Source organism: Cydia pomonella, chromosome 10 (assembly GCF_033807575.1).
Source record: "Cydia pomonella isolate Wapato2018A chromosome 10, ilCydPomo1, whole genome shotgun sequence".
Lineage (NCBI taxonomy): Eukaryota > Metazoa > Arthropoda > Insecta > Lepidoptera > Tortricidae > Cydia > Cydia pomonella.
In genome coordinates, this window is record NC_084712.1 from 18,951,484 (window position 1) to 18,963,498 (window position 12,015).

Consider the following 12,015-nt stretch of genomic DNA (forward strand, 5'->3'; position numbering starts at 1 on the left):
TTTTATGAAAAAAATATGATTTTTTGATGAAATACGGTTATGTTTGATTACTGATACTTGGGTATTAGGATCTAACTAAATGTAAACGAAGCCAACAAGTATTGACCTTATCGAACGGGCCAACGCCCCAACAAAATTACTTAGATTTTTGTCTGAAACTAAATCTGTATCTACGTCGAGGTAAAACTAATCTTAATGAAAAGCTCAACTTAAAAAGCTGCGGCAAATTTTCTCCCACTGAATACAGTCAATTAAAAGTGAAAGTATTTATTTCAAAGTTGGTAACTTAATAGTCCGTCCGTATTCAACCTGTAGCTGGCAGGGATATTTCACATTTATAGCGAGGTTTTAACAACATCGTTAAATTATTATTTTTATGCCGGCGAATAACTCGTCGGATAAATCAACAGACGGGATGCCTCCCTTGGGAACTCTGATACGTCCTCGTGTTTGCTGGGAAAATTGTGATAAAAAGCAATTTTTATGTAGATTTGGCACGAGAATAATTGGTCAAAAAGAGAAATCATTTGTCACAGCTCACGTAGTTGATCGTCCTGATCAGCGAATACAAAATGAAGGTTTGTCGATGGATGTAAGATTCGTAACTATCTTTCTATTTTTGATTGATTAAAGGCCTTATTCAGGTTCGAAAATAATTTGAACTAGATCTACCTAGATTGACAACTCTTAAAGACAATTGAAGAGTGCACAAAGGAAGCCATCAAATATTACATGAGTGCGAAAGAGAAAACGTGATCACTTCTTGGCTGCATAGTGAACTCCTGCTTCGTGGGCAGGGTGACTACCGGCCATATAGGCCAGGAGGCCGTTCCATTTTCATACTTTTTATTTATTTATTAATTCTATAAGCGATTGTCACTTGGCTAGCCCCGCAGTACAGCCCAAAAACCGAACGCAGTCGAGCTTGACCAATTGTTCAAGCAATATGCCAACAAAAAGTAGTTGATTGTAATAGAGAGGTAAAGTTTAATTTAGTTAGTTTGACAGTCAAAAGAGTGCCATATGTTTTGCGGTCACTTTTTTTTTTATACTACGTCGGTGGCAAACAAGCATACGGCCCGCCTGATTGTAAGCAGTCTCCGTAGCCTATGTACACCTGCAACTCCATAGGAGTTACATGCGCGTTGCCGACTCTAACACCCCTCCCCCCCCTCGTTGAGCTCTGGCAACCTTACTCACCTGCTGGAACACAACACCATGAGTAGGGTCTAGTGTTATTTGGCTGCGGTTTTCTGTAAGGTGGAGGTACTTCCCCAGTTGGGCTCTGCTCTAGATCTGGAATGACATCCGCTGTGCTGTGCCCTACCACACAAAACAAGATGACATTCACAATGCCCATACCTCTCTTGTGGACGTAGTTTAAGGACGTACCCGGGTCCGGGTCACTGAATTGCCAACGTCAACTTTTGAAAACCAAACTTACCGCATAATATCCGATACAGGGATAAGTTTCCTTTGTTGTATTTAATTTACTCTGTAACTGTTCTGTTTGTTCTGTGTCTCGTGTTTTTATTTATATGTAAAATACATAATGTACGGAGCTACACAGCACCATCTCGTTTAGCTGTCAAATTCAAAGAACGAAATTGACTTACACTTTCCACATCTTACACAATCTATGATTCCAATATTCAATCAATATTTTTCTGATCCATTAAAATTCGAAGAAAACGATAAAATAGGAACCTTTAAACCTGCTTGGCTGTTTTGAAGGAGCTGCGAGTCGGGGAGTGCGAGTTTACGATCGACTATAAAATACAAAATAGCTTCAAGTAATTTAGCATAAAATATTTATGGCGGTTTATAATATATTATGTATATTTTATGCTCGTTGGAGATATCTAATTTTTATATTAAAGGAAAACAAACGAAGACGACAGAAGACGACGACGAAGGAGACAGATACAGAGAGATTAAATGACTGATGACATAATCCTTCCCAATAAGTAGGTAGGTATGTATTTTATTCTCATACACATGCATGTGTACAATATTCTGATGCTAAATGCATTTTCGGCATCACATTTTTTTGTTTACGGTAGTCGGTGTGTTAGTTTTCAAACAATAATAAAAAAAAATACAGGAGCTAATTTAAACTTACATTGTGGAATCAAAATGATATCTGCGTGATGTCAGTCTCCTTGCGTCTCGCTCACGCCAATATATGTAAATACAAGTCGGACAAGTACGAGCGAAATTCAGGCGCGACTGACTCATTTAGATATCATTTTGAATCCAAAATGTACTTTTAAATTGGCCTTCAGCGGGCTAAGCACGGTCGCATTGGAATCGCTTGTCAACATGCCTGTCACGTTCTAATGATCATTTAAGTGCGAAAGTGACAAGCATAGTAACATGTGATAAAATGCAACCATGCTGCCACCGCAGAACTCGATACCCGGTGCGGCCTGGAATAGAAGCAAATATTTTAACCATCACTCCTGGACTATCTTCTGAAAAGTCACCATTTAATAACCACAATATTTTAAATTTTTCGATTGTAGGTATCACTCTCCTGTTTTCAAAATATAATAATATAAATGTATACCTTTCTGAATTTGGACAGCTACGCATTTTTTAAATCTAAAATTGCACAGTTTATCCAAATATAATCTCTATTTCATAAAAAAAGTTAAGTGAAACAGTTCTGACTCTGACCTCAAATTCAATTTTACTAAAATAAACAAGTAGTCGTGAATATTACCTACATATCAATCCCAACCCAAACATATTGAGTATGGGTTCAAAGGGATTAAATGACAATAACAATATACATAATGGATATATACAGATGATTACTATAACTAGCTTATATCTAAAATAGGCCCTTGAGGCATTGTACCAAGGATGCTGGCGGCATTTCCTCGTTGTATCGCAATACTGATACGTTGTGCGAGGAAGCCGCCAGCTCTTCGGTCACCAGTTACGTCAACCAGACGTTTCGCGATTTCTCCAAAAAACTTGTGCGCGCTGGGACCCCATGGACCTAGAGTTTCAACGCCAAAAGGTACAAAATGGTACTCTCTACCGAGGCTCTTATATTTATTATTTTAGGGATTAAATAATTGTGTATTAGGTAATTCTAACAATAATGAGGTGGACTAGTGAATAATCGATGGGAACCAATTTCCCCCGCCGCGCGTCTGAGTTCGTTCACATCGAGAGGATAAGTAAATTGGTGCGAGAAGGACAAACTGTCACTAAACTGGAATTGATAAGATATTTTTTTTAATCTGCTGCTGACTGACAATGGCGATACAGTATTGTCAATACATGAAGAAAAAATTCCGTTCGAAGAGGAAGAACTCACTCATCACTCCTCGTGTCTCACTGATCACCCTGCACTGGGAGCCCGACTTGTCACGGGTTTGTAATGGTTTTGACACGACCTTGACGATCATATTGGTGGTTGGCGCGCGTCTCAAGCAGGACGTTCACTTTATGTCGCATGCCCCAATCAGCGGGAGCGATCTTCAAGGTCGTATCAAAACACGAACGGCGAAGCATGTTCTGGATACCATTTTTGGGTGTAGCAACTATGACGGAATGCTGTGGAATGATATTGTATTTTGTAGTTTAAAATGTAGTTAAATTAGGTTACCCCGTATCAAAATAAGATTAAAACCGTAACAAGTTGTTAAATCGGCTCTGGGACAGTTTTCTCGTATGCAAACGCACACTGGATCCGATTCCAAAGTCGCTCCGATGTTTGAGCGAGACAATGCTATGCGCGTATATCAAGTCACGAGGGCAAGTAAAACAACAGCGCGAATTGGTAATAAAAGTAATGTGTATGCACAGAGTAATTATTTTTCCAAAATACGCCGTTTTATATTTACGGCACAACAACTAGAGGCTTTCGAGATGTCTCATAATAATGCAAACGACCAGCTCCCCTCGGGGAGGAAGTAATTTAGTCGTCGCCTCTCGGATCATATTATCCGTATTCCTAATACAAGTGATCCGCAGTTCCGCAGGGACGTGCCAAACTGGCTAAATTAAAACGGAGTACACCACAGCGACTCGTGCGTGTGTAAAAAGCCGCGTATACCGGGGCTGAGGCCAATTTAAACTTATTTTGTGACATCAAAATGATATCTAAGTGATGTCAGTCGCCCGTGCGTCTCGCTCGCGCCAATACATGTATGAGTGAAATGCACGTGCGACTGACATTAAGATATCATTTTGATGTCACTACGTAAGTATGAATCGGCCTCCCTGGCGACCGTCCAGCCTGGCGGGTTGACAACGAGCCCCATATTCACCAGATTTTATCAAATTATTGCGAAGGCGGTGAAATAAAAAAGTTGTTACACGATAAGCACGTGACATTCCGAATTCGGCGTTGTTTTAGCACCGTGTAATAGTGAATAAATTTACGCAATCTCTATCTTTAATATCAATAAAAGTGATAAAGTATCATACGTAAAAACCTGACATATTTTTTCCCGTCGTCTTTTTCCTAAAAAATACATACTATACAAAACAAAAATAAACAAGACTTTATCGAACCTGTGAGCAACTTTTTTAGACCCTTATCGAGATCTTATTTGATGACTTTAAGGTTTTTTATCGCACAGTTTATAATATTAAAATTATTAATTATTAGGCCATTTCAGCATTTAATTACCAACATGCTCGTGGCAGAACGAAAGCTCAACGTACAGCCTCCATTCTAATAACTCACCGAGTGCGTTCAGATTTGAAGGTTTAACGGACTAGTGTAAGTGCAATCTTAAATTACATACAGTTGTTATGAATCTTGAGGTCACCTTACATTGGTTCTACTGAGAAGTACACTCGCCCGAGCGCGGGACCAATAGACCAATAAGCTAGTAGGACCAATAGACAATAGGCTAGTATAATGTTCGCAACAACACCTAAACCGCAAATTTCGTATATAACAAAAGTTTTTCAAGCGTAACGGGTTCATTAATATCTACTTATGTTTGTGGAAATCCTTGTTAAAGAAAGTTGCTAATTTCGCTATAATAATGAACATTGTTTTTTTCTTAGTATTTAGATGACGAAATTACTTTAACCTTCTGTCTCTCTAAAGTAGACAAAGAGTCAAAAGTTAATTGGGGCTACTACGTGTAGGATGCCGGTCGTCAGTAGTGTAGGTGAAAACGCACAGAAATTAAAGTCTAATCAAACCTTGAAAACAAATCAAAACGTTGTAAAACATGTAAATGGAAGAACACGTTACTATAATGGCTAATTTCCATAATACTCACTTAGTTAAGCCACTTCAAGTGATTGGTATAGTCATCCAATAGCGAGTTTCTGTTTTAACAAAATGCCCTTTCCTATAAGCGTGAGCGCACAATATGCATTACACTGCAGCGGCTTTTGCATTTCCATCTTATTGTAGCTGGCCTCGTTTGGATGCAAATATTGTATAGTTCAAGCCAGAGCGAGCCGTCCCGCATTTTAGTTTCGTTCGCTTCCTGTAATTTGCTTTCGAGAAGTTTTTTCTCCTTTTCACTTGGTTTATTCCATTTAAACATAAACTGCATAAAAATCGCTGGAATTCCGTTCCATACCATAACTCCGTTGTTTATTTATTTACATAGAAGCGACTTCAGGATTGTTGTTGGAATCTAAACGAGCTTTGCTACCTTTGGTTAGCATATTTTTCAACTATTTGTATAATAAAATAATAACGTCGGCTGGTTGTGTGAATCTACGTTCTTGCCAGCTCTATGCATGCCTGAACAGTCTTCAGGAATATATTCCCTTACATTCGCGAGGTAAAATGCGAAGGAACATTGTTCAGCTAAAATGTTCATATCTTACGACATAACTTTCCTCAGCCAGACGGGAGGTATATATGCTTGATGTGAACGTGCGGTCCGTAGCCAGAAGCATTATAAAAATGATCAACATTTACATTTTGGTTAAAAATACTACGATTATTATGACTGTTTATATTATTATTAACTAACACAAAACTGGAAGTTTTAAATTTACCTCCCACGTTTCGAGGACAGCGTTGTCCCCGTGGTCTCGGAGAAGACTGGCTAAAGTTGACATAAACATCTTCTAGCCGCGCGAGTTATTCGAACTACCCGCACTTGGTCTTGTTTATTGACTTGAAAATTTTGCGCACTAGGAATGTTACTCTGTGGACACACAATACTAACGATATTAGATTTATCAACTGTCGATATTTGTTCTCAGTTACATATGACTACTAATGACTGGATTCCATGTGAATGAGATCCCAAGCCCTTGTTCCGACTGAAATTGCAATGTTTTTTGATTTCAATGGCTTCCCGCACTTTACTGCCGTAGAAAAGGCGATCCGTGGAAAGGATTTTAGGGTTATGGAGATCGGAGGTAAATTTAAAACTTAGTACACGATTAAGTCCCGTTTGTGTTAGTCAGTAATGTGTAAAAGTCGTGAAAGTTTAAATCAGTGTTTATATTATGATTGTCTGTAGATCTATATCAACAAATGTTATATGGCACATTTGTATAAATAACTATTGCTGTTTTTTTCGTAGGTCACATGAATTCGTGTAAGAGTATTATTTGACGAGGTAACAATATTTTAAAATTACTTATATTCATACATCTTACATGAAGTTTACTTGTTTCACTATTCTATTGTGTACTTTCGTACGGTTAGGTACCGTTACTTCGCAAAATTGTTTTAAAAATGTTAATTTCATCACGAGAGCCGATACTCATTTTAGCCGAGGACATTTAACGATTCCACGTTTTCTTTTTTTTTCCATTTGCAAATTTGTGCTGTTTAAACAGTGTTTGATCGCTCGAGTGCGCCATCAGCGTTAGTGTTTCATACGTAACCGATTTAATATTTTCCGAGCGTCTCGTTCCTCTTGCCCTCGTAAAGGTCCTCGCGGCACTTAAGCAACCTGTGAAGTGTTCGAATGGCGGCAGACAGAAGAGAATAGCCGAATTTAATACAGCGTAGGTCACAAAGGCCCTGACGGGACCTCGCGCGCCGCAGACTGATATTGTAAAACTTTTCTTCGACGCAATCTACATAAAAAATGAGCTGAGGGTTCGTGGTGACCCGCTGGTAAATGAAAGCCTTTTGAACTGTTAATTTTGTTTGCATGCGAAATGAAATCTGACATGAAAGTTATTTGCGTCATGATCTTAGAGCTTTTTGGCGGTCCATATTCTTTCTTATATATATAATAACTATCTTAAATTTTCATAAGTACCTACGTAAGTCAGGAGAAGACAAAATGCTTCCTCGCATATTAGTTTCTAAATAAGCGGTTAGGTACTCTTTTTCGCAGTCGACTGCCCTATCTATTAACTTATTCGCTATTTTAGTAAGTAACTTATTTTACATAAACTCAACTCCGAATTTAATTGAAACATTAATCAAATATGTAAGTACTTTATTAACTGCTGAAGTCCTATAAATACCGAATTATCCAGCCACATTATCAAAACATACTACAATCTCGAACCGTTGCCTCAACTCAACGAGATGCTTAAGTAATTTACAATTTGTTAACAAGATTTGATCGTTGGTCCCTTGTCAAAGTCTTTAGTGAGTTTATTCGCTTCTCTGAACATTGTTCGCTGTCTGCAGTTGTTAATTAGTAAGGACAACTTGCGGTGGCTGTAGTTAGCTCGGTGTACAAGTGCTTCCTGTTATGATTGTACAGTCACCTCACTGCGTTTGTTATCACTGTTATATAATTATCACGGTGCCCCCAATTTACAGCATGTCAACGTAAAGACAACACAGTTCTAACTAAATAGTTAGATAAAGATTTCTTACGAACGTTAGGCACGATATAGAATAAGTTAACTGGTAAAGAATCATTCGCTTGCCCTTATCCCATTCATTTGGGGTCGGCGCAGCATGTCTTTTTCTTCCATATCTTTCTGTCACCCGTCATCTCATCATTCACTCGCGTTCGTTTCATGTCATCTCTCACACAATCCATCCACCTTTTCCTAGGTTTTCCTCTCCCATTCCATCCCTCCACATTCATTCCTCTGGTGTTGCGGGTGTCTTTGGGCTACGGTAATCGCTTACCATCAGGCGATTTATCTACTCGTTAGCCTCCTATATCATAAAAAAAGATTTTTAACAATTTAATGTAAGTATTGGCTGTATGTTGAAAGTGAAAAAGTGTGTAGGTAGGTTCCACATTTGAGTTTTGACGGAAACGCACATAGCGATCATAATAAAAAACTGTAAGTAAACCTTATTTGTCTAATAAGAATAGGTATAATATTAATTTAGATGCTTAATTTGAACGCTTACGTACACATCGAAATAGGTACCTACAATTCTCAATTACCTCTACAAATATTTTCGCTCTCCACCGCTTAATCCGGAAGGAACAAAACGCAATTGGTGGTGTTTTTATGTCATTTACTGAACAAACACAATTATATTTCGATTGTGACCGCCACGGACCAATAAATACGACTTGCGGATGGCCTTGGGCCCCAAATACTGGGATTTATTCGCCTTCTTAATACTCGTATTGCTTATAACAAGAGATTATGTAAATATTACATTAGCACATTGCTGTACCTAGATAATGTATTCTATACCTACTTACATTAAAATAGTCTGTAATATACACGAAAATACAAAACACATTACACAATACAAAACTGATGCTATAATTATTGGTTAACAATCAGCAAATTCGACTAAAATAGCGTTTTAACTAAAATTCGGCATGTTTAATTTGACAGCGGGAAATTCTCAAACAAGTTTTTCTAAAAAACAAAATACGCTCAAACTAATGTGGTTGATGTTGAGCGCTTTTTTTACGAGTATACCAGTACAAAACAAAAATATATCAAGTAAAATACCAAGATGTTTAATGTATGTCTCCTTAAAAATATCCTACAGAAAAACACACCAATTATTAAATAGGTTTAGGGCATCTTTGATATATATTAACAGATGAGTTGTTTTCAAGATTAGTTCACAAGAACAATTTAGGAAACCTTATTAAAAGCAGAATAAGTATTTACTCGAACTATTATTGCGCTTTAATATATATGAACCCACATAACCACAAGTACCTACTTGGTGTGGGTACCTACCTATAGCCCCAATACATGCTTTGAGACCTTAAAAATTATATCAAAAACTACAGGAAAATACACACATACAGGGGCCAGCTCTCAAGTGGCTTAAAAGCTATCACACAAACAAGTATAATACAGTTAGTACAGCAAGCGAGCTAAGAGAGATGCTGCAGTGAGTACAAGGCACCGCACAAGGATCATATTTGGTTGGTCACCTGCCTGATAACAGCTGACGCTAATCTCACTGAAGCGGAAAACAGAATGCAGCGCGAATTTGATGCACTATGCAAGTGGTCACACGACCTAGGATTATCTATTAATTACCAGAAAAACCAAAGTAATGCTCATTCACTCCCTTTACATAAAGACTATCTCGGCACCTAATATAAATAAATAAATAAATATTATAGGACATTATTACACAAATTGACTAAGTCCCACAGTAAGCTCAATAAGGCTTGTGTTGAGGGTACTTAGACAACGATATATATAATATATAAATATTTATAAATACTTAAATACATAGAAAACACCCATGACTCAGGAACAAATATCCATGCTCATCACACGAATAAATGCCCTTACCAGGATTTGAACCCGGGACCATCGGCTTCATAGGCAGTGTCACTACCCACTAGGCCAGACCGGTCGTCTAATATACACATGAACACATGTGTACATAACTCAAATTCGCGTTGTGACTGCAAACCCTTAGATCTTGCGAAACACATCTGGGTTTAATAATTGATGATAATTTGGAGCCTACATACTGGTAAAAAATGTAAAAAATTAAGAGCAATACTCAGTAATTCAAGCATACTTAAAAATAAAATGCCATATAACATACAGGGCCATGGCCGGCTCTGAAGAACATATAAAACTTACCTTCAACGCATATATAATATACAATTAAGAATAATAAAAACCATTGTACCTCTTAAAACAAAATACAAGTGGACTTGGACCCGGGTACGTCCTTAAACTACGTCCAAAAGAGAGGTATGGGCATTGCGAATTTCATCTCGGTTTGTGTGGTAGGGCACAGCGCAGCGGATGTCATTCCAGATCTAGAGGAGAGCCCAACTGGGGAAGAACCTCCACCTTACAGAAAACCGCAGCCAAATAACACTAGACCCTACTCATAGTGTTGTGTTCCTGCCGGTGAGTAAGGTTGCCAGAGCTCAACGAGGGGGGGCGGGTTTAGGGTCGGCAACGCGCATGTAACTCCTCTGGAGTTGCAGGCGTACATAGGCTACGGAAACTGCTTACCATTAGGCGGGCCGTATGCTTGTTTGCCACCGACGTAGTATAAAAAAAGTATGCATAACTCTGATAAGCTTTTTTAGCAGTGTTGAATAATGAATGTATTTGATAAAGCCAAATTGGCAGTATTATTGGAATATAAACATAACAGGAAAACTAAATAGGTACTATAATAGACCGAATAACCTCCGGGCACTTGGCAACATAACAAATTTCACCCTTCCTAGGAGTATTAACATATATGGACAAAGAGTACGGTACCTATAGCTAATTACCAAATATCCTTAATAGTTTTCCTAGCTATGTCTTTGATAATACAGAGGCTAAGCCACATAAGATTAAATGTATAACCAGAAAGCCTTGTTAGATTTAAGTCATAACAACTCCATAATATAGTAAAGAAAAAATAAACATGTAATTAATGAATTTAAATATAGCCTGCTCGTTTTGGCCAATAATCTAAAATAAATATAGTATTGGAACATGTACTGATATAAAATTTCTAAAATAGAAATAAACAGTTCAAATTAAAAAGTATATATATTATTTTAATGAACTGTTTGAAATTCCATTCATAAATGTAGGTACATGATGTAGCTCCTATTTAATTAAAAAAACATTCTGTGACTACACATCCGTATATTTGATCAAATGCTGTTTGATCATTTGCCAAAATTGGTCTTAATTGTTTAAAGGTGCCAACGCCTCTCTTGGCTGTGCACCCGCCCGGTTACATAAACACCTCGAACGTGCTTCAAAGGGGCTTTGAGCCTATAACTAGGCATTTCGGATATTTAACGGTCCGCATCGCTAAGTGTTTACTTCAGCAATGAAATATTGTAATGAAGCTTTTACACGAAGTATTTGTAAGCATTTTACGCTGAGGTAGGTACAGTCAAGGCATTTGATTTATGTAGGTACCAATGACTTACTTTGTTAAACAATATGGGTCAGAAACTTTCGGGAAAACTGAGGTCTTTTCTGTCGCCTTTATGAAATTTAATGATTTGGGTGCATCGGGCTTTCATCAATGCCAAATAACTTTAACAACCTATTTAATGTCGTAATAACATTTAACTCTAGTCTGATGTACGTCTTTTTACTATGAAGGGGAAACTTTTTGCGATAACTCAAAAACAGCTTAACTGATCATGTCCTCTATAGTTTTCATTTAATGTCTTTCTTAAGCTCTACTTCCACGATTTTTGTCATATTTTTTGAACCTATGGTTCAAAAGTTAGAGGGGGGGGGGGGGACACATCTTTTTTCTTTCGGAGCGATTATCTTTGAATATATTCACTTTATCAAAAAATGTTTGTTGAAGACCCCTATTAGTTTTGAAAGGATACCCCACACACGAAAAAAAAGAAAAATTCACCCCCACTTTTAGTGCAGAGGAGGTACCCTAAAAAAATTTAGATCTTATTGTACGAGTTTGTCGGTTTTATTGATTTATATGTCCATGCCAAATTTCATTTTTCTAGCACTAACGACCACGGAGCAAACCCTCGGACAGACAGACAGATAGACGGACATGGCGAAACTATAAGGCTTCCTAGTTGACTACGGAACCCTAAAAAGCGAAAAGGCAATAAAAAAACCGGCACTAACACGAAACGAATCGACTAACAAAAAAAAAACAATAGCGCACTGAAAAGAAAAAATAATAACTTTGTCTTCAAA